This window comes from Drosophila suzukii, unplaced genomic scaffold (assembly GCF_043229965.1).
Source record: "Drosophila suzukii unplaced genomic scaffold, CBGP_Dsuzu_IsoJpt1.0 scf_32, whole genome shotgun sequence".
In the NCBI taxonomy this organism is placed as follows: Eukaryota; Metazoa; Arthropoda; class Insecta; order Diptera; family Drosophilidae; genus Drosophila; species Drosophila suzukii.
In genome coordinates, this window is record NW_027255919.1 from 20,001 (window position 1) to 42,500 (window position 22,500).

The 22,500-nt window shown below is 33.9% G+C and overlaps 5 non-coding genes across 5 annotated transcripts; all 5 read right to left on the reverse strand.

The window, feature by feature from the left end:
* Positions 1-4,471: 4,471 nt before the first annotated feature.
* LOC139354851 (large subunit ribosomal RNA) lies at positions 4,472-8,441 on the reverse strand. The gene has a single exon (XR_011605701.1). It is a non-coding gene; the product is annotated as a large subunit ribosomal RNA (ribosomal RNA).
* A 405-nt stretch (positions 8,442-8,846) lies between these two features.
* LOC139354848 (5.8S ribosomal RNA) lies at positions 8,847-9,025 on the reverse strand. Its single transcript, XR_011605698.1, has one exon. It is a non-coding gene; the product is annotated as a 5.8S ribosomal RNA (ribosomal RNA).
* Positions 9,026-9,693: 668 nt separating this feature from the next.
* LOC139354847 (small subunit ribosomal RNA) lies at positions 9,694-11,688 on the reverse strand. The gene has a single exon (XR_011605697.1). It is a non-coding gene; the product is annotated as a small subunit ribosomal RNA (ribosomal RNA).
* Positions 11,689-17,562: 5,874 nt separating this feature from the next.
* LOC139354849 (large subunit ribosomal RNA) lies at positions 17,563-21,532 on the reverse strand. Its single transcript, XR_011605699.1, has one exon. It is a non-coding gene; the product is annotated as a large subunit ribosomal RNA (ribosomal RNA).
* A 405-nt stretch (positions 21,533-21,937) lies between these two features.
* LOC139354856 (5.8S ribosomal RNA) lies at positions 21,938-22,116 on the reverse strand. Its single transcript, XR_011605706.1, has one exon. It is a non-coding gene; the product is annotated as a 5.8S ribosomal RNA (ribosomal RNA).
* Between the last annotated feature and the right edge of the window lie 384 nt (positions 22,117-22,500).

Sequence of the window (22,500 nt, forward strand, 5' to 3'; positions counted from 1 at the left end):
TAAATTTTACCATTTATTCTTAAGTATATGGCATTTATATGCCATATCTATATAATTCAATCATATTTTAATGTATATTTATTATATTATACATTATTATGCCTTATAGGTATTATACCTATAAGCCATATCCATACGATTCATTTACTAGTGCCGCCCCTCACTAGGTTTATATATCTTATTGCATTGATATACAATTTATTCTTATTTATATGGCATTTATATGGCATATCTATACAATTCCTTCATATTTCGATGTATACTTGCTAGATTATACATTGTTATGCCTTATAGGTATTATACCTATAAGCCATATCCATACGATTCACTTATATAAATATATGTATATTTTTCAATACATTATTTTTTTTCACTTTTGTATGGATTTTTATGCATATCCATACATTTATATGGATATGCTTGGCGGTCTTAATAGTATTGACAAACTTATATGCATAACATAGGTTTTGACCAATACGAGGAGGGGCCCGCCAACGACCACCTCCCTATAGTAGTTTTTGGACCCATGATCTTCTAAAAGCATGTTTACAGTACTAGTGTCACCCTCACTAGGTTTATATATCGTGTTTCAGTGATATACGGGTAAATTTTACCATTTATTCTTAAGTATATGGCATTTATATGCCATATCTATATAATTCAATCATGTTTTAATGTATATTTATTATATTATACATTATTATGCCTTATAGGTATTATACCTATAAGCCATATCCATACGATTCATTTACTAGTGCCGCCCCTCACTAGGTTTATATATCTTATTGCATTGATATACAATTTATTCTTATGTATATGGCATTTATATGCCATATCTATACAATTCCTTCATATTTCGATGTATACTTGCTAGATTATACATTGTTATGCCTTATAGGTATTATACCTATAAGCCATATCCATACGATTCACTTATATAAATATATGTATATTTTTCAATACATTATTTTTTTCACTTTTGTATGGATTTTTATGCATATCCATACATTTATATGGATATGCTTGGCGGTCTTAATAGTATTGACAAACTTATATGCATAACATAGGTTTTGACCAATACGAGGAGGGGCCCGCCAACGACCACCTCCCTATAGTAGTTTTTGGACCCATTATCTTCCAAAAGCATGTTTACAGTACTAGCGTCACCCTCACTAGGTTTATATATCGTGTTTAAGTGATATACGGGTAAATTTTACCATTTATTCTTAAGTATATGGCATTTATATGCCATATCTATATAATTCAATCATATTTTAATGTATATTTATTATATTATACATTATTATGCCTTATAGGTATTATACCTATAAGCCATATCCATACGATTCATTTACTAGTGCCGCCCCTCACTAGGTTTATATATCTTATTGCATTGATATACAATTTATTCTTATTTATATGGCATTTATATGCCATATCTATACAATTCCTTCATATTTCGATGTATACTTGCTAGATTATACATTGTTATGCCTTATAGGTATTATACCTATAAGCCATATCCATACGATTCACTTATATAAATATATGTATATTTTTCAATACATTATTTTTTTTCACTTTTGTATGGATTTTTATGCATATCCATACATTTATATGGATATGCTTGGCGGTCTTAATAGTATTGACAAACTTATATGCATAACATAGGTTTTGACCAATACGAGGAGGGGCCCGCCAACGACCACCTCCCTATAGTAGTTTTTGGACCCATGATCTTCTAAAAGCATGTTTACAGTACTAGTGTCACCCTCACTAGGTTTATATATCGTGTTTCAGTGATATACGGGTAAATTTTACCATTTATTCTTAAGTATATGGCATTTATATGCCATATCTATATAATTCAATCATGTTTTAATGTATATTTATTATATTATACATTATTATGCCTTATAGGTATTATACCTATAAGCCATATCCATACGATTCATTTACTAGTGCCGCCCCTCACTAGGTTTATATATCTTATTGCATTGATATACAATTTATTCTTATGTATATGGCATTTATATGCCATATCTATACAATTCCTTCATATTTCGATGTATACTTGCTAGATTATACATTGTTATGCCTTATAGGTATTATACCTATAAGCCATATCCATACGATTCACTTATATAAATATATGTATATTTTTCAATACATTATTTTTTTTCACTTTTGTATGGATTTTTATGCATATCCATACATTTATATGGATATGCTTGGCGGTCTTAATAGTATTGACAAACTTATATGCATAACATAGGTTTTGACCAATACGAGGAGGGGCCCGCCAACGACCACCTCCCTATAGTAGTTTTTGGACCCATTATCTTCCAAAAGCATGTTTACAGTACTAGCGTCACCCTCACTAGGTTTATATATCGTGTTTAAGTGATATACGGGTAAATTTTACCATTTATTCTTAAGTATATGGCATTTATATGCCATATCTATATAATTCAATCATGTTTTAATGTATATTTATTATATTATACATTATTATGCCTTATAGGTATTATACCTATAAGCCATATCCATACGATTCATTTACTAGTGCCGCCCCTCACTAGGTTTATATATCTTATTGCATTGATATACAATTTATTCTTATGTATATGGCATTTATATGCCATATCTATACAATTCCTGCATATTTCGATGTATATTTGCTAGATTATACATTGTTATGCCTTATAGGTATTATACCTATAAGACATATCCATACGATTCACTTATATAAATATATGTATATTTTTCAATACATTATTTTTTTTTCACTTTTGTATGGATTTGTATGCATATCCATACATTTATATGGATATGCTTGGCGTTCTTTATAGTATTGACAACCTCATATGTATAACATAGGTTTTGACCAATACGAGGAGGGGCCCGCCAACGACCACCTCCCTATAGTAGTTTTTTACCCCGAGCTCTGCCAAAATCATGTTTACAGTACTAGTGCCACCCTTCACTAGGTTTTTATATCTTATTTCAGTGATATAAGTGTTAATCATTCTATTTATTCTTATGCATATGGCATTTAAAAGCCATATCTATACAATTCATTCATATTTCAATGTATATTTATAATATTAAACCATATTATGACATATAGGTATTATACCTGTAAGCCATATCTATACGATTCATTCACTAGTGCCGCCCCTCACTAGGTTTATATATCTCATTTCAGTGATATATGGGTAAACTCTATTATTTTTCATATGACACTTATATGCTGCCATATATATAAAAATGCATTTATATTTCAACGTATATATATTTACTATATTATACATTAATATGCCTTAAAGGTATTATATCTACTATAAGCCATATCCATACGATTCATTTATATAAATACATATATGTATAATTTTCTATACATAAATTTTTTTTTATTAATATATGGGTTTCCTAAGCATATCCATATAATCCATTTAGTCTTATATGGATTAGATTGGTCTTCTTTATTGTATTGCCAAACTCATATTGATAACATAAGTGTTGAACAATAAGAGCAGCCGCCAACCAACCAACCGCCGCTACCATTACTTACTTTTATATATGTCCTCTTTATTTTAATGGTCTCTTTATTTGAATTTCAATACCATAGGAATATTTATACATCGAATATGTTTGCCACTAATTTTTCGCGTCACTTATAATATGACGATACAGACTTGCTACCATAACATAAGTTTTGAACAATAAGAGGAGCAGCCGCCAACCAACCAACCAACCAACCACTGCTACCATTGGAGGAACATATACTTACTTATTATATGGCCTCTCTCTGTACTTTAATGGTCTCTTTACTTGAATTTGAATACCATAGGAATATTTATATACATCGAATATGTTTGCCATTAATTTTTCGCGTCACTTATAATATGACGATACAGACTTGCTACCATAACATAAGTTTTGAACAATAAGAGGAGCAGACACCAACCAACCAACCGCTGCTACCATTGGAGGAACATATACTTACTTTTATATATGTCCTCTTTATTTAAATGGTCTCTTCATTTGAATATTAATACCATAGGAATATTTATACATCGAATATTGTTTGCCACTAATTTTTCGCGTCACTAATAATATGACGATACAGACTTGCTACCATAACATAAGTTTTGAACAATAAGAGGAGCAGACACCAACCAACCAACCGCTGCTACCATTGGAGGAACATATACTTACTTTTATATATGTCCTCTTTACTTGCATTATCAAAATACCATAGGAATATTTATACATGGAATATGTTTGCCACTTTATCATCGCGTCACTAATAAAGATGACGATGCATTTTGTTTGTTCAATATTTATTTATAATAATATATTGATTTTTTTATAGGTCTCTTATATTACTAGACCTTTTGCTAACCACAAAGTGGCGCGCCGTTGCAAGCAAGCATAAATTATTATGCCGCTTGCAACATCTTTATTATCGAATCATCAAGCAAAGGATAAGCTTCAGTGGATCGCAGTATGGCAGCTGCTCAACCACTTACAACACCTTGCCTGTTACAAAAGTCGTTTACAATTGATTCTAGGCTTTGTCATTGTATTAAATAATGCTTTTATATGTAACTAGCGCGGCATCAGGTGATCAAAGATCCTCCCAATTTACTATGTTACAAATTACATTGGCATCACATCCATTGTCGTTTATAAAGTAAATTATAAACTTTAAATGGTTTAGAAGCCATACAATGCAAATTGCCCCTTATTTATCATTGCAGTCCAGCACGGATACGACCTTAGAGGCGTTCAGGCATAATCCAACGGACGTAGCGTCATACCACTGTTCGCTCGAACAAGTATTGTGCCATTGGTCCGTACCTGCGGTTCCTCTCGTACTACGCAGGAATGCTGTCGCAACAACGTTTTGTCATTAGTAGGGTAAAACTAACCTGTCTCACGACGGTCTAAACCCAGCTCACGTTCCCTTGCATGGGTGAACAATCCAACGCTTGGTGAATTTTGCTTCACAATGATAGGAAGAGCCGACATCGAAGGATCAAAAAGCGACGTCGCTATGAACGCTTGGCCGCCACAAGCCAGTTATCCCTATGGTAACTTTTCTGACACCTCTTGTTAAAAACTCTTTAAACCAAAAGGATCGATAGGCCGAGCTTTTGCTGTCCCTGTGTGTACTGAACACCGAGATCAAGTCAGCATTTGCCCTTTTGCTCTATGTGTGGTTTCTGTCCGCACTGAGCTGGCCTTGGGACACCTCCGTTATTATTTGAGAGATGTACCGCCCCAGTCAAACTCCCTACCTGGCAATGTCCTTGAATTGGATCATACCTGAGTAATTGGAGTTATACCAAATTTTCAAATCAAAAATACATAAATGCACCGTTTTATTAAAGAATTTGTTTGCGATTATATAACAAACTCGTGATACTTTGATCAAGAAGCTTGCATCAAAACCCAATACCATAAGATATAATAAATATATCCGTATAATGGCTAGGAAATGATACACGTTCCATTTAATCAAGTAAGTAAGGAAACAATAAGAGTAGTGGTATTTCATTGGCGATACCAAACCGAAGTCTAATATCTCCCACTTATTCTACACCTCTTATGTCTCCTTACACTGCCAGATTAGAGTCAAGCTCAAAAGGGTCTTCTTTCCCCGCTAATTATTCCAAGCCCGTTCCCTTGGCTGTGGTTTCGCTAGATAGTAGATAGGGACAGTAGGAATCTCGTTAATCCATTCATGCGCGTCACTAATTAGATGACGAGGCATTTGGCTACCTTAAGAGAGTCATAGTTACTCCCGCCGTTGACCCGCGCTTACTTGAATTTCTTCACTTTGACATTCAGAGCACTGGGCAGAAATCACATTGTGTCAACACCCGCTAGGGCCATCACAATGCTTTGTTTTAATTAGACAGTCGGATTCCCCAAGTCCGTGCCAGTTCTGAATTGATTGTTAATTGATAATCGTTATAATTAATAAGAACTAATTGGTTTAACCCAATTAGTATTCTTAAAAATTTTAGCAAGAAAGTTCCACAATTGGCTACGTAACTAAACTATCCGGGGAACAAGTGACCAACATAAATGCCAGACACTCTATTTACCCAGAACGAGCACATAAACCATGTTATTGTTTCCCAATCAAGCCCGACTATCTCAATCTTCAGAGCCAATCCTTATCCCGAAGTTACGGATCTAATTTGCCGACTTCCCTTACCTACATTATTCTATCGACTAGAGACTCTTCACCTTGGAGACCAGCTGCGGATATTGGTACGGCCTGTTGAGAAGTTTGCGTGTCCCCACCATAAATTTTCAAGGTCCGAGGAGAAAATATCGACACAACAGTATATGTCATGCTCTTCTAGCCCATCTACCATATCTCTCTGCGAAAGACTTCCATGGTAGTACGGCTATAAAACAGAAAAGAAAACTCTTCCGATATCTCTCGACGGCTTCTTTATGGTCGTTCCTGTTGCCAGGATGAGCACGAGGCCCATATTTAATAACAAACGGATACTCAACAGGTTACGGAATTGGAACCGTATTCCCTTTCGTTCAAAATTATTCAAGTATATTAATTAGCTTGATTTATATAATATAATATATTTGTATGGCATTTGTGTTTTACTTGAAAATTTTCGGCTTTCGCCTTGAACTTAGGACCGACTAACTCGTGATCAACCACTGTTCACACGAAACCCTTCTCCACTTCAGTCCTCCAAGGTCTCATTCGATTATTTGCTACTACCACCAAGATCTGTACCAATGGCAGCTCCATGCAGGCTTGCGCCAAACACTTCTACGCATACCATTGTACCTTCCTACTCACTAAAGTTTCAAAATTTATATCACAAGTAATATAAATCATCTACTTTAGCGGTAATGTATAGGTATACAACTTAAGCGCCATCCATTTTAAGGGCTAGTTGCTTCGGCAGGTGAGTTGTTACACACTCCTTAGCGGATTTCGACTTCCATGATCACCGTCCTGCTGTTTTAAGCAACCAACGCCTTTCATGGTATCTGCATGAGTTGTTAATTTGGGCACCGTAACATTACGTTTGGTTCATCCCACAGCGCCAGTTCTGCTTACCAAAAGTGGCCCACTGGGCACATTATATCATAACCTTGAACTTCATATCAAGAAAGTTAAGGTTCTTACCCATTTAAAGTTTGAGAATAGGTTAAGATCGTTTCGACCCTAAGGCCTCTAATCATTCGCTTTACCAGATAAGATTATTTTATATAACATTAAAATGCACCAGCTATCCTGAGGGAAACTTCGGAAGGAACCAGCTACTAGATGGTTCGATTGGTCTTTCGCCCCTATACTCAATTCTGACAATCGATTTGCACGTCAGAACTGTTTCGGTCTTCCATCAGGGTTTCCCCTGACTTCAACCTGATCAAGTATAGTTCACCATCTTTCGGGTCACAGCATATATGCTCAAGGTACGTTCCAGTTAGAGGCATAAATAATATAAATATCATTATACATAACTATATAGAACGCCCCGGGATTGTGTTAATTAGCTATAAATAGTTAAAAAACTAATCCCATTATTAGTCAAGTTAATTACGCTATTAGGTTTATATCCCAATAACTTGCACATATGTTAGACTCCTTGGTCCGTGTTTCAAGACGGGTCCCGAAGGTATCCTGAATCTTTCGCATTGTTAATCATACAAGTGCATATAATAAACACAAAAATCAATGATAATTATGCCATTATATAATTCCGAAAAATTAACGCACTGTATTCATATAAATCTATCAGCACTTTATCAAATTAATAACATTTATTCTGTGTTAAAATGCAAGCAAATTAATTTGAATAAACTATAAGTTATATTTTATGATAAATTTTGTATGCTAATAGATTACAATGTCCTTATATGGAAAAAATGCACACTATTATCATAATATTGTTTAAATATTACAATTTTAATGATGAATTTTCCATAACGGATATTCAGGTTCATCGGGCTTAACCTCTAAGCAGTTTCACGTACTGTTTAACTCTCTATTCAGAGTTCTTTTCAACTTTCCCTCACGGTACTTGTTTACTATCGGTCTCATGGTTATATTTAGTTTTAGATGGAGTTTACCACCCACTTAGTGCTGCACTATCAAGCAACACGACTCTTTGGAAACATCATCTAGTAATCATTAACGTTATACGGGCCTGGCACCCTCTATGGGTAAATGGCCTCATTTAAGAAGGACTTAAATCGTTAATTTCTCATACTAGAATATTGACGCTCCATACACTGCATCTCACATTTGCCATATAGACAAAGTGACTTAGTGCTGAACTGATTTCTTTTCGCTCGCCGCTACTAAGAAAATCCTGGTTAGTTTCTTTTCCTCCCCTAATTAATATGCTTAAATTCAGGGGGTAGTCCCATATGAGTTGAGGTTGTGTATAACTTTTATTTGCAATTAATTCTTTATATATAATGATAAAACATTTTATTAAATTCGTTATATTTATATATATATATATTTGTATGGCATTTGTTTGGTCTAACGAATCAACGAAGAATAATAATATAGTCAACGGCTTTCTATTTTCTAATCGTTAATAAGAGACAATTCTAGATAAATTTTTTATGCTAGACATTTCTCAGTATTATTTGATTGAAAAAGAAAATATTTCTCTTCGTTTTTCACATTCAAATTAATTTACTAATGTGAGATAATGTTTTTCATATATTTGTTAATATTATGAATAAAATAATTAAATTATTATTATCCAATAATATACCATATGCTTATAAAATTTCATTATAAAATTTGTATAAACAACTTAATTAGCATAGTCTTACAACCCTCAACCATATGTAGTCCAAGCAGCACTATAAAATTAATTAAAGTACATAACAGCATGGACTGCGATATGCGTTCAAAATGTCGATGTTCATGTGTCCTGCAGTTCACACGATGACGCACAGTTTGCTGCGTTCTTCATCGACCCATGAGCCGAGTGATCCACCGCTTAGAGTTTTATATATTGGTTTGTTAATTTTGTCATATATGTTTTTATTGAAAGAAATTAAAAATACACCATTTTACTGGCATATATCAATTCCTTCAATAAATTTATTTTTATACCTAAAACGAATGCTGCGAAATGTCTTAGTTTCATATAACCAATAATATATCAAGTATTTTTTTAATGGCATTTACGGTATTAAATACTTTTTAGCGATATATATTGAAATTTATATAAAACATTAACCTGTATTAATCAGGTACAACATTGTACATTTTAGGTTGTTGCATTATCCAATGTATGCGCATAACTGAGATGAACAATACATATCGCAACGCGTGTATATTATGGTCCATATACACACAGTGTTTTATTAATTGCATTTAATATACAATATAATAATAATATCAAATAATTTCGATTTGCTTGTTCGAATTTGTTATTTGTTTTGCTTTTGCTTTCTTGCTTATTTATTTCTCTTATTTATTGCAATAATATATTTATATATTATATATTTCTTATTACAATTATTATATTTCGACTTGCTTTTTCGAAATTGTATTTGATCTATATATATATAGATCATATTTTTGGCAATTTAATATTTTATTTGTATTACTATAATAATGTTATTATAATAAAAACAAATTTTTTTATTAACGGTAAGGATATTAAACAATAATGATCCTTCCGCAGGTTCACCTACGGAAACCTTGTTACGACTTTTACTTCCTCTAAATAATCAAGTTCGGTCAACTTTTGCGAAACAACCGTAACACACAAGGCGTCACAGTGATTACGTCCGGAGACCTCACTAAATAATTCAATCGGTAGTAGCGACGGGCGGTGTGTACAAAGGGCAGGGACGTAATCAATGCGAGTTAATGACTCACACTTACTGGGAATTCCAAGTTCATGTGAACAGTTTCAGTTCACAATCCCAAGCATGAAAGTGGTTCAGCGGTTTACCCGGACCTCTCGGTCTAGGAAATACACGTTGATACTTTCATTGTAGCGCGCGTGCAGCCCAGGACATCTAAGGGCATCACAGACCTGTTATTGCTCAATCTCATTATTGCTAGACGCAATTTGTCCATTTAAGAAGCTAGTGTCCTTATAATGGGACAAACCAACAGGTACGGCTCCACTTATATAAACACATTCAAACACAATAAACATTTTACTGCCACCATGAATGAAGGCTATATAAGCTTCAACACCATAATCCTGAAGATATCTATTTAATATATTTGAGTCTCGTTCGTTATCGGAATTAACCAGACAAATCACTCCACGAACTAAGAACGGCCATGCACCACCACCCATAGATTCGAGAAAGAGCTATCAATCTGTCTTACACACTTATGTTCGGACCTGGTAAGTTTTCCCGTGTTGAGTCAAATTAAGCCGCAGGCTCCACTCCTGGTGGTGCCCTTCCGTCAATTCCTTTAAGTTTCAGCTTTGCAACCATACTTCCCCCGGAGCCCAAAAGCTTTGGTTTCCCGGGAAGCGACTGAGAGAGCCATAAAAGTAGCTACACCCAATTGCTAGCTGGCATCGTTTATGGTTAGAACTAGGGCGGTATCTGATCGCCTTCGAACCTCTAACTTTCGTTCTTGATTAATGAAAACATCTTTGGCAAATGCTTTCGCTTAAGTTAGTCTTACGACGGTCCAAGAATTTCACCTCTCGCGTCGTAATACTAATGCCCCCAAACTGCTTCTATTAATCATTACCTCTTGATCTGAAAACCAATGAAAGCAGAACAGAGGTCTTATTTCATTATCCCATGCACAGAATATTCAGGCATTTGAAGCCTGCTTTAAGCACTCTAATTTGTTCAAAGTAATTGTACCGGCCCACAATAACACTCGTTTAAGAGCACTAATGCAGGTTTTTAAATAGGAGGAACATATGAAAAAATACAAGTATCTAAGCACATGTAAGAACTCCACCGGTAATACGCTTACATACATAAAGGTATAGTACTAACCACAATTGTAAGTTGTACTACCCGTATGAAGCACAAGTTCAACTACGAACGTTTTAACCGCAACAACTTTAATATACGCTATTGGAGCTGGAATTACCGCGGCTGCTGGCACCAGACTTGCCCTCCAATTGGTCCTTGTTAAAGGATTTAAAGTGTACTCATTCCAATTACAGGGCCTCGGATATGAGTCCTGTATTGTTATTTTTCGTCACTACCTCCCCGAGCTGGGAGTGGGTAATTTACGCGCCTGCTGCCTTCCTTAGATGTGGTAGCCGTTTCTCAGGCTCCCTCTCCGGAATCGAACCCTGATTCCCCGTTACCCGTTGCAACCATGGTAGTCCTAGATACTACCATCAAAAGTTGATAGGGCAGACATTTGAAAGATCTGTCGTCGGTACAAGACCATACGATCTGCATGTTATCTAGAGTTCAACCAATATAACGATCTTGCGATCGCTTGGTTTTAGCCTAATAAAAGCACATGTCCCATAAGGTTCATGTTTTAATTGCATGTATTAGCTCTAGAATTACCACAGTTATCCAAGTAACTGTTAACGATCTAAGGAACCATAACTGATATAATGAGCCTTTTGCGGTTTCACTTTTAATTCGTGTGTACTTAGACATGCATGGCTTAATCTTTGAGACAAGCATATAACTACTGGCAGGATCAACCAGAATAATGTTTTTATTCATATTTCATTCATATTTTTGAATAGAAATTAGCAATATAAATTTTATAGATTGTTTTCTATCGAATACGGCCATTTTTATATAGCATTCGTATACGTTTGTTTTCAATATATACTTGTTTCGCCACTAATAATAACAAGTTTTTTAATTATTGATGTTTAAAAAAAAGAAATATCTTATCTTCTTTAAAACACAATATTTTGTAATATGTAATAATATTTTCTTTATATATGCATATTTCATTCTAAAATATCATTTTTGTTCGACATACGTCATTATTGTATCCACACATGTACAATTTTTGTTTAACCAATATATAATATTGAGTTAAATCATTTGTATTTTGATGATAAATTTAAAATTTATCTGTATATATTCATATAGACTCTTTGGTAATATATAATATAAAACCGAGCGCATATATGATATGTACTTTAATAATAAAATATATTTATAATTCGCTTTTACGCCTTTTTTTGTGTAAACTAATATTAAATAGTTAAGATAGAGGCAGAAAGGTCAAATATACATTTACAATGTATATCTAGCAATCCTGCCTCTTTTTGTTTTAAATAGGATTAATTAACGATAAAATTGGGAAACAATTTGTTATTCTATGTATAATAGAAACACTTGGCCTTTGTTTCGACTTTATTATCTTGGGCTTAAAATATTAACCGCGGAGCCAAGTCCCATATTCATAAATGAACACAGAAACAAATTTGACGGATAATATCTTATCTACCGACTATTGTCAATAGGAGATGGCCGGCCCATTGACCATCCTATAGTAGTTTTTGGACCCATTATCTTTAATTCGGGTATTTTCAATTGTCTTTGCCACCAAACCATTTGAAACTCTCTCTTATAATAAGTGAATACACATATATTTCCATTATATGGATATATCATCTTCATTTTATTTGCTACATCACCATATAATAGTTTTTGAACCCGTAATCTTCAATTCGGGTATTTTCAATTATCTTTACCAACCAACCATATGGTATTCTTTCTTATAATAAGAGAATACATGTGTATATCCATTATATGGATATATGGTCTTAACTTTATTTGCTACACCACCCTATAGTAGTTTTTGAACCCAATATCTTCAATTCGGGTATTTTCAATTCTCTTTGCCAACCACCCATTTATTTTTCAATATCCATATAATTCATTTAGTTTTGTATGTACAAAACAAGTTTTCTTTATAGTATTGACAAAATCATATGCATACGCATAACATAAGTTTTGACCAATACGAGGAGGGGCCCGCCAACGACCACCTCCCTATAGTAGTTTTTGGACCCATGATCTTCTAAAAGCATGTTTACAGTACTAGTGTCACCCTCACTAGGTTTATATATCGTGTTTCAGTGATATACGGGTAAATTTTACCATTTATTCTTAAGTATATGGCATTTATATGCCATATCTATATAATTCAATCATATTTTAATGTATATTTATTATATTATACATTATTATGCCTTATAGGTATTATACCTATAAGCCATATCCATACGATTCATTTACTAGTGCCGCCCCTCACTAGGTTTATATATCTTATTGCATTGATATACAATTTATTCTTATTTATATGGCATTTATATGGCATATCTATACAATTCCTTCATATTTCGATGTATACTTGCTAGATTATACATTGTTATGCCTTATAGGTATTATACCTATAAGCCATATCCATACGATTCACTTATATAAATATATGTATATTTTTCAATACATTATTTTTTTTCACTTTTGTATGGATTTTTATGCATATCCATACATTTATATGGATATGCTTGGCGGTCTTAATAGTATTGACAAACTTATATGCATAACATAGGTTTTGACCAATACGAGGAGGGGCCCGCCAACGACCACCTCCCTATAGTAGTTTTTGGACCCATGATCTTCTAAAAGCATGTTTACAGTACTAGTGTCACCCTCACTAGGTTTATATATCGTGTTTCAGTGATATACGGGTAAATTTTACCATTTATTCTTAAGTATATGGCATTTATATGCCATATCTATATAATTCAATCATGTTTTAATGTATATTTATTATATTATACATTATTATGCCTTATAGGTATTATACCTATAAGCCATATCCATACGATTCATTTACTAGTGCCGCCCCTCACTAGGTTTATATATCTTATTGCATTGATATACAATTTATTCTTATGTATATGGCATTTATATGCCATATCTATACAATTCCTTCATATTTCGATGTATACTTGCTAGATTATACATTGTTATGCCTTATAGGTATTATACCTATAAGCCATATCCATACGATTCACTTATATAAATATATGTATATTTTTCAATACATTATTTTTTTCACTTTTGTATGGATTTTTATGCATATCCATACATTTATATGGATATGCTTGGCGGTCTTAATAGTATTGACAAACTTATATGCATAACATAGGTTTTGACCAATACGAGGAGGGGCCCGCCAACGACCACCTCCCTATAGTAGTTTTTGGACCCATTATCTTCCAAAAGCATGTTTACAGTACTAGCGTCACCCTCACTAGGTTTATATATCGTGTTTAAGTGATATACGGGTAAATTTTACCATTTATTCTTAAGTATATGGCATTTATATGCCATATCTATATAATTCAATCATATTTTAATGTATATTTATTATATTATACATTATTATGCCTTATAGGTATTATACCTATAAGCCATATCCATACGATTCATTTACTAGTGCCGCCCCTCACTAGGTTTATATATCTTATTGCATTGATATACAATTTATTCTTATTTATATGGCATTTATATGCCATATCTATACAATTCCTTCATATTTCGATGTATACTTGCTAGATTATACATTGTTATGCCTTATAGGTATTATACCTATAAGCCATATCCATACGATTCACTTATATAAATATATGTATATTTTTCAATACATTATTTTTTTTCACTTTTGTATGGATTTTTATGCATATCCATACATTTATATGGATATGCTTGGCGGTCTTAATAGTATTGACAAACTTATATGCATAACATAGGTTTTGACCAATACGAGGAGGGGCCCGCCAACGACCACCTCCCTATAGTAGTTTTTGGACCCATGATCTTCTAAAAGCATGTTTACAGTACTAGTGTCACCCTCACTAGGTTTATATATCGTGTTTCAGTGATATACGGGTAAATTTTACCATTTATTCTTAAGTATATGGCATTTATATGCCATATCTATATAATTCAATCATGTTTTAATGTATATTTATTATATTATACATTATTATGCCTTATAGGTATTATACCTATAAGCCATATCCATACGATTCATTTACTAGTGCCGCCCCTCACTAGGTTTATATATCTTATTGCATTGATATACAATTTATTCTTATGTATATGGCATTTATATGCCATATCTATACAATTCCTTCATATTTCGATGTATACTTGCTAGATTATACATTGTTATGCCTTATAGGTATTATACCTATAAGCCATATCCATACGATTCACTTATATAAATATATGTATATTTTTCAATACATTATTTTTTTTCACTTTTGTATGGATTTTTATGCATATCCATACATTTATATGGATATGCTTGGCGGTCTTAATAGTATTGACAAACTTATATGCATAACATAGGTTTTGACCAATACGAGGAGGGGCCCGCCAACGACCACCTCCCTATAGTAGTTTTTGGACCCATTATCTTCCAAAAGCATGTTTACAGTACTAGCGTCACCCTCACTAGGTTTATATATCGTGTTTAAGTGATATACGGGTAAATTTTACCATTTATTCTTAAGTATATGGCATTTATATGCCATATCTATATAATTCAATCATGTTTTAATGTATATTTATTATATTATACATTATTATGCCTTATAGGTATTATACCTATAAGCCATATCCATACGATTCATTTACTAGTGCCGCCCCTCACTAGGTTTATATATCTTATTGCATTGATATACAATTTATTCTTATGTATATGGCATTTATATGCCATATCTATACAATTCCTGCATATTTCGATGTATATTTGCTAGATTATACATTGTTATGCCTTATAGGTATTATACCTATAAGACATATCCATACGATTCACTTATATAAATATATGTATATTTTTCAATACATTATTTTTTTTTCACTTTTGTATGGATTTGTATGCATATCCATACATTTATATGGATATGCTTGGCGTTCTTTATAGTATTGACAACCTCATATGTATAACATAGGTTTTGACCAATACGAGGAGGGGCCCGCCAACGACCACCTCCCTATAGTAGTTTTTTACCCCGAGCTCTGCCAAAATCATGTTTACAGTACTAGTGCCACCCTTCACTAGGTTTTTATATCTTATTTCAGTGATATAAGTGTTAATCATTCTATTTATTCTTATGCATATGGCATTTAAAAGCCATATCTATACAATTCATTCATATTTCAATGTATATTTATAATATTAAACCATATTATGACATATAGGTATTATACCTGTAAGCCATATCTATACGATTCATTCACTAGTGCCGCCCCTCACTAGGTTTATATATCTCATTTCAGTGATATATGGGTAAACTCTATTATTTTTCATATGACACTTATATGCTGCCATATATATAAAAATGCATTTATATTTCAACGTATATATATTTACTATATTATACATTAATATGCCTTAAAGGTATTATATCTACTATAAGCCATATCCATACGATTCATTTATATAAATACATATATGTATAATTTTCTATACATAAATTTTTTTTTATTAATATATGGGTTTCCTAAGCATATCCATATAATCCATTTAGTCTTATATGGATTAGATTGGTCTTCTTTATTGTATTGCCAAACTCATATTGATAACATAAGTGTTGAACAATAAGAGCAGCCGCCAACCAACCAACCGCCGCTACCATTACTTACTTTTATATATGTCCTCTTTATTTTAATGGTCTCTTTATTTGAATTTCAATACCATAGGAATATTTATACATCGAATATGTTTGCCACTAATTTTTCGCGTCACTTATAATATGACGATACAGACTTGCTACCATAACATAAGTTTTGAACAATAAGAGGAGCAGCCGCCAACCAACCAACCAACCAACCACTGCTACCATTGGAGGAACATATACTTACTTATTATATGGCCTCTCTCTGTACTTTAATGGTCTCTTTACTTGAATTTGAATACCATAGGAATATTTATATACATCGAATATGTTTGCCATTAATTTTTCGCGTCACTTATAATATGACGATACAGACTTGCTACCATAACATAAGTTTTGAACAATAAGAGGAGCAGACACCAACCAACCAACCGCTGCTACCATTGGAGGAACATATACTTACTTTTATATATGTCCTCTTTATTTAAATGGTCTCTTCATTTGAATATTAATACCATAGGAATATTTATACATCGAATATTGTTTGCCACTAATTTTTCGCGTCACTAATAATATGACGATACAGACTTGCTACCATAACATAAGTTTTGAACAATAAGAGGAGCAGACACCAACCAACCAACCGCTGCTACCATTGGAGGAACATATACTTACTTTTATATATGTCCTCTTTACTTGCATTATCAAAATACCATAGGAATATTTATACATGGAATATGTTTGCCACTTTATCATCGCGTCACTAATAAAGATGACGATGCATTTTGTTTGTTCAATATTTATTTATAATAATATATTGATTTTTTTATAGGTCTCTTATATTACTAGACCTTTTGCTAACCACAAAGTGGCGCGCCGTTGCAAGCAAGCATAAATTATTATGCCGCTTGCAACATCTTTATTATCGAATCATCAAGCAAAGGATAAGCTTCAGTGGATCGCAGTATGGCAGCTGCTCAACCACTTACAACACCTTGCCTGTTACAAAAGTCGTTTACAATTGATTCTAGGCTTTGTCATTGTATTAAATAATGCTTTTATATGTAACTAGCGCGGCATCAGGTGATCAAAGATCCTCCCAATTTACTATGTTACAAATTACATTGGCATCACATCCATTGTCGTTTATAAAGTAAATTATAAACTTTAAATGGTTTAGAAGCCATACAATGCAAATTGCCCCTTATTTATCATTGCAGTCCAGCACGGATACGACCTTAGAGGCGTTCAGGCATAATCCAACGGACGTAGCGTCATACCACTGTTCGCTCGAACAAGTATTGTGCCATTGGTCCGTACCTGCGGTTCCTCTCGTACTACGCAGGAATGCTGTCGCAACAACGTTTTGTCATTAGTAGGGTAAAACTAACCTGTCTCACGACGGTCTAAACCCAGCTCACGTTCCCTTGCATGGGTGAACAATCCAACGCTTGGTGAATTTTGCTTCACAATGATAGGAAGAGCCGACATCGAAGGATCAAAAAGCGACGTCGCTATGAACGCTTGGCCGCCACAAGCCAGTTATCCCTATGGTAACTTTTCTGACACCTCTTGTTAAAAACTCTTTAAACCAAAAGGATCGATAGGCCGAGCTTTTGCTGTCCCTGTGTGTACTGAACACCGAGATCAAGTCAGCATTTGCCCTTTTGCTCTATGTGTGGTTTCTGTCCGCACTGAGCTGGCCTTGGGACACCTCCGTTATTATTTGAGAGATGTACCGCCCCAGTCAAACTCCCTACCTGGCAATGTCCTTGAATTGGATCATACCTGAGTAATTGGAGTTATACCAAATTTTCAAATCAAAAATACATAAATGCACCGTTTTATTAAAGAATTTGTTTGCGATTATATAACAAACTCGTGATACTTTGATCAAGAAGCTTGCATCAAAACCCAATACCATAAGATATAATAAATATATCCGTATAATGGCTAGGAAATGATACACGTTCCATTTAATCAAGTAAGTAAGGAAACAATAAGAGTAGTGGTATTTCATTGGCGATACCAAACCGAAGTCTAATATCTCCCACTTATTCTACACCTCTTATGTCTCCTTACACTGCCAGATTAGAGTCAAGCTCAAAAGGGTCTTCTTTCCCCGCTAATTATTCCAAGCCCGTTCCCTTGGCTGTGGTTTCGCTAGATAGTAGATAGGGACAGTAGGAATCTCGTTAATCCATTCATGCGCGTCACTAATTAGATGACGAGGCATTTGGCTACCTTAAGAGAGTCATAGTTACTCCCGCCGTTGACCCGCGCTTACTTGAATTTCTTCACTTTGACATTCAGAGCACTGGGCAGAAATCACATTGTGTCAACACCCGCTAGGGCCATCACAATGCTTTGTTTTAATTAGACAGTCGGATTCCCCAAGTCCGTGCCAGTTCTGAATTGATTGTTAATTGATAATCGTTATAATTAATAAGAACTAATTGGTTTAACCCAATTAGTATTCTTAAAAATTTTAGCAAGAAAGTTCCACAATTGGCTACGTAACTAAACTATCCGGGGAACAAGTGACCAACATAAATGCCAGACACTCTATTTACCCAGAACGAGCACATAAACCATGTTATTGTTTCCCAATCAAGCCCGACTATCTCAATCTTCAGAGCCAATCCTTATCCCGAAGTTACGGATCTAATTTGCCGACTTCCCTTACCTACATTATTCTATCGACTAGAGACTCTTCACCTTGGAGACCAGCTGCGGATATTGGTACGGCCTGTTGAGAAGTTTGCGTGTCCCCACCATAAATTTTCAAGGTCCGAGGAGAAAATATCGACACAACAGTATATGTCATGCTCTTCTAGCCCATCTACCATATCTCTCTGCGAAAGACTTCCATGGTAGTACGGCTATAAAACAGAAAAGAAAACTCTTCCGATATCTCTCGACGGCTTCTTTATGGTCGTTCCTGTTGCCAGGATGAGCACGAGGCCCATATTTAATAACAAACGGATACTCAACAGGTTACGGAATTGGAACCGTATTCCCTTTCGTTCAAAATTATTCAAGTATATTAATTAGCTTGATTTATATAATATAATATATTTGTATGGCATTTGTGTTTTACTTGAAAATTTTCGGCTTTCGCCTTGAACTTAGGACCGACTAACTCGTGATCAACCACTGTTCACACGAAACCCTTCTCCACTTCAGTCCTCCAAGGTCTCATTCGATTATTTGCTACTACCACCAAGATCTGTACCAATGGCAGCTCCATGCAGGCTTGCGCCAAACACTTCTACGCATACCATTGTACCTTCCTACTCACTAAAGTTTCAAAATTTATATCACAAGTAATATAAATCATCTACTTTAGCGGTAATGTATAGGTATACAACTTAAGCGCCATCCATTTTAAGGGCTAGTTGCTTCGGCAGGTGAGTTGTTACACACTCCTTAGCGGATTTCGACTTCCATGATCACCGTCCTGCTGTTTTAAGCAACCAACGCCTTTCATGGTATCTGCATGAGTTGTTAATTTGGGCACCGTAACATTACGTTTGGTTCATCCCACAGCGCCAGTTCTGCTTACCAAAAGTGGCCCACTGGGCACATTATATCATAACCTTGAACTTCATATCAAGAAAGTTAAGGTTCTTACCCATTTAAAGTTTGAGAATAGGTTAAGATCGTTTCGACCCTAAGGCCTCTAATCATTCGCTTTACCAGATAAGATTATTTTATATAACATTAAAATGCACCAGCTATCCTGAGGGAAACTTCGGAAGGAACCAGCTACTAGATGGTTCGATTGGTCTTTCGCCCCTATACTCAATTCTGACAATCGATTTGCACGTCAGAACTGTTTCGGTCTTCCATCAGGGTTTCCCCTGACTTCAACCTGATCAAGTATAGTTCACCATCTTTCGGGTCACAGCATATATGCTCAAGGTACGTTCCAGTTAGAGGCATAAATAATATAAATATCATTATACATAACTATATAGAACGCCCCGGGATTGTGTTAATTAGCTATAAATAGTTAAAAAACTAATCCCATTATTAGTCAAGTTAATTGCGCTATTAGGTTTATATCCCAATAACTTGCACATATGTTAGACTCCTTGGTCCGTGTTTCAAGACGGGTCCCGAAGGTATCCTGAATCTTTCGCATTGTTAATCATACAAGTGCATATAATAAACACAAAAATCAATGATAATTATGCCATTATATAATTCCGAAAAATTAACGCACTGTATTCATATAAATCTATCAGCACTTTATCAAATTAATAACATTTATTCTGTGTTAAAATGCAAGCAAATTAATTTGAATAAACTATAAGTTATATTTTATGATAAATTTTGTATGCTAATAGATTACAATGTCCTTATATGGAAAAAATGCACACTATTATCATAATATTGTTTAAATATTACAATTTTAATGATGAATTTTCCATAACGGATATTCAGGTTCATCGGGCTTAACCTCTAAGCAGTTTCACGTACTGTTTAACTCTCTATTCAGAGTTCTTTTCAACTTTCCCTCACGGTACTTGTTTACTATCGGTCTCATGGTTATATTTAGTTTTAGATGGAGTTTACCACCCACTTAGTGCTGCACTATCAAGCAACACGACTCTTTGGAAACATCATCTAGTAATCATTAACGTTATACGGGCCTGGCACCCTCTATGGGTAAATGGCCTCATTTAAGAAGGACTTAAATCGTTAATTTCTCATACTAGAATATTGACGCTCCATACACTGCATCTCACATTTGCCATATAGACAAAGTGACTTAGTGCTGAACTGATTTCTTTTCGCTCGCCGCTACTAAGAAAATCCTGGTTAGTTTCTTTTCCTCCCCTAATTAATATGCTTAAATTCAGGGGGTAGTCCCATATGAGTTGAGGTTGTGTATAACTTTTATTTGCAATTAATTCTTTATATATAATGATAAAACATTTTATTAAATTCGTTATATTTATATATATATATATTTGTATGGCATTTGTTTGGTCTAACGAATCAACGAAGAATAATAATATAGTCAACGGCTTTCTATTTTCTAATCGTTAATAAGAGACAATTCTAGATAAATTTTTTATGCTAGACATTTCTCAGTATTATTTGATTGAAAAAGAAAATATTTCTCTTCGTTTTTCACATTCAAATTAATTTACTAATGTGAGATAATGTTTTTCATATATTTGTTAATATTATGAATAAAATAATTAAATTATTATTATCCAATAATATACCATATGCTTATAAAATTTCATTATAAAATTTGTATAAACAACTTAATTAGCATAGTCTTACAACCCTCAACCATATGTAGTCCAAGCAGCACTATAAAATTAATTAAAGTACATAACAGCATGGACTGCGATATGCGTTCAAAATGTCGATGTTCATGTGTCCTGCAGTTCACACGATGACGCACAGTTTGCTGCGTTCTTCATCGACCCATGAGCCGAGTGATCCACCGCTTAGAGTTTTATATATTGGTTTGTTAATTTTGTCATATATGTTTTTATTGAAAGAAATTAAAAATACACCATTTTACTGGCATATATCAATTCCTTCAATAAATTTATTTTTATACCTAAAACGAATGCTGCGAAATGTCTTAGTTTCATATAACCAATAATATATCAAGTATTTTTTTAATGGCATTTACGGTATTAAATACTTTTTAGCGATATATATTGAAATTTATATAAAACATTAACCTGTATTAATCAGGTACAACATTGTACATTTTAGGTTGTTGCATTATCCAATGTATGCGCATAACTGAGATGAACAATACATATCGCAACGCGTGTATATTATGGTCCATATACACACAGTGTTTTATTAATTGCATTTAATATACAAT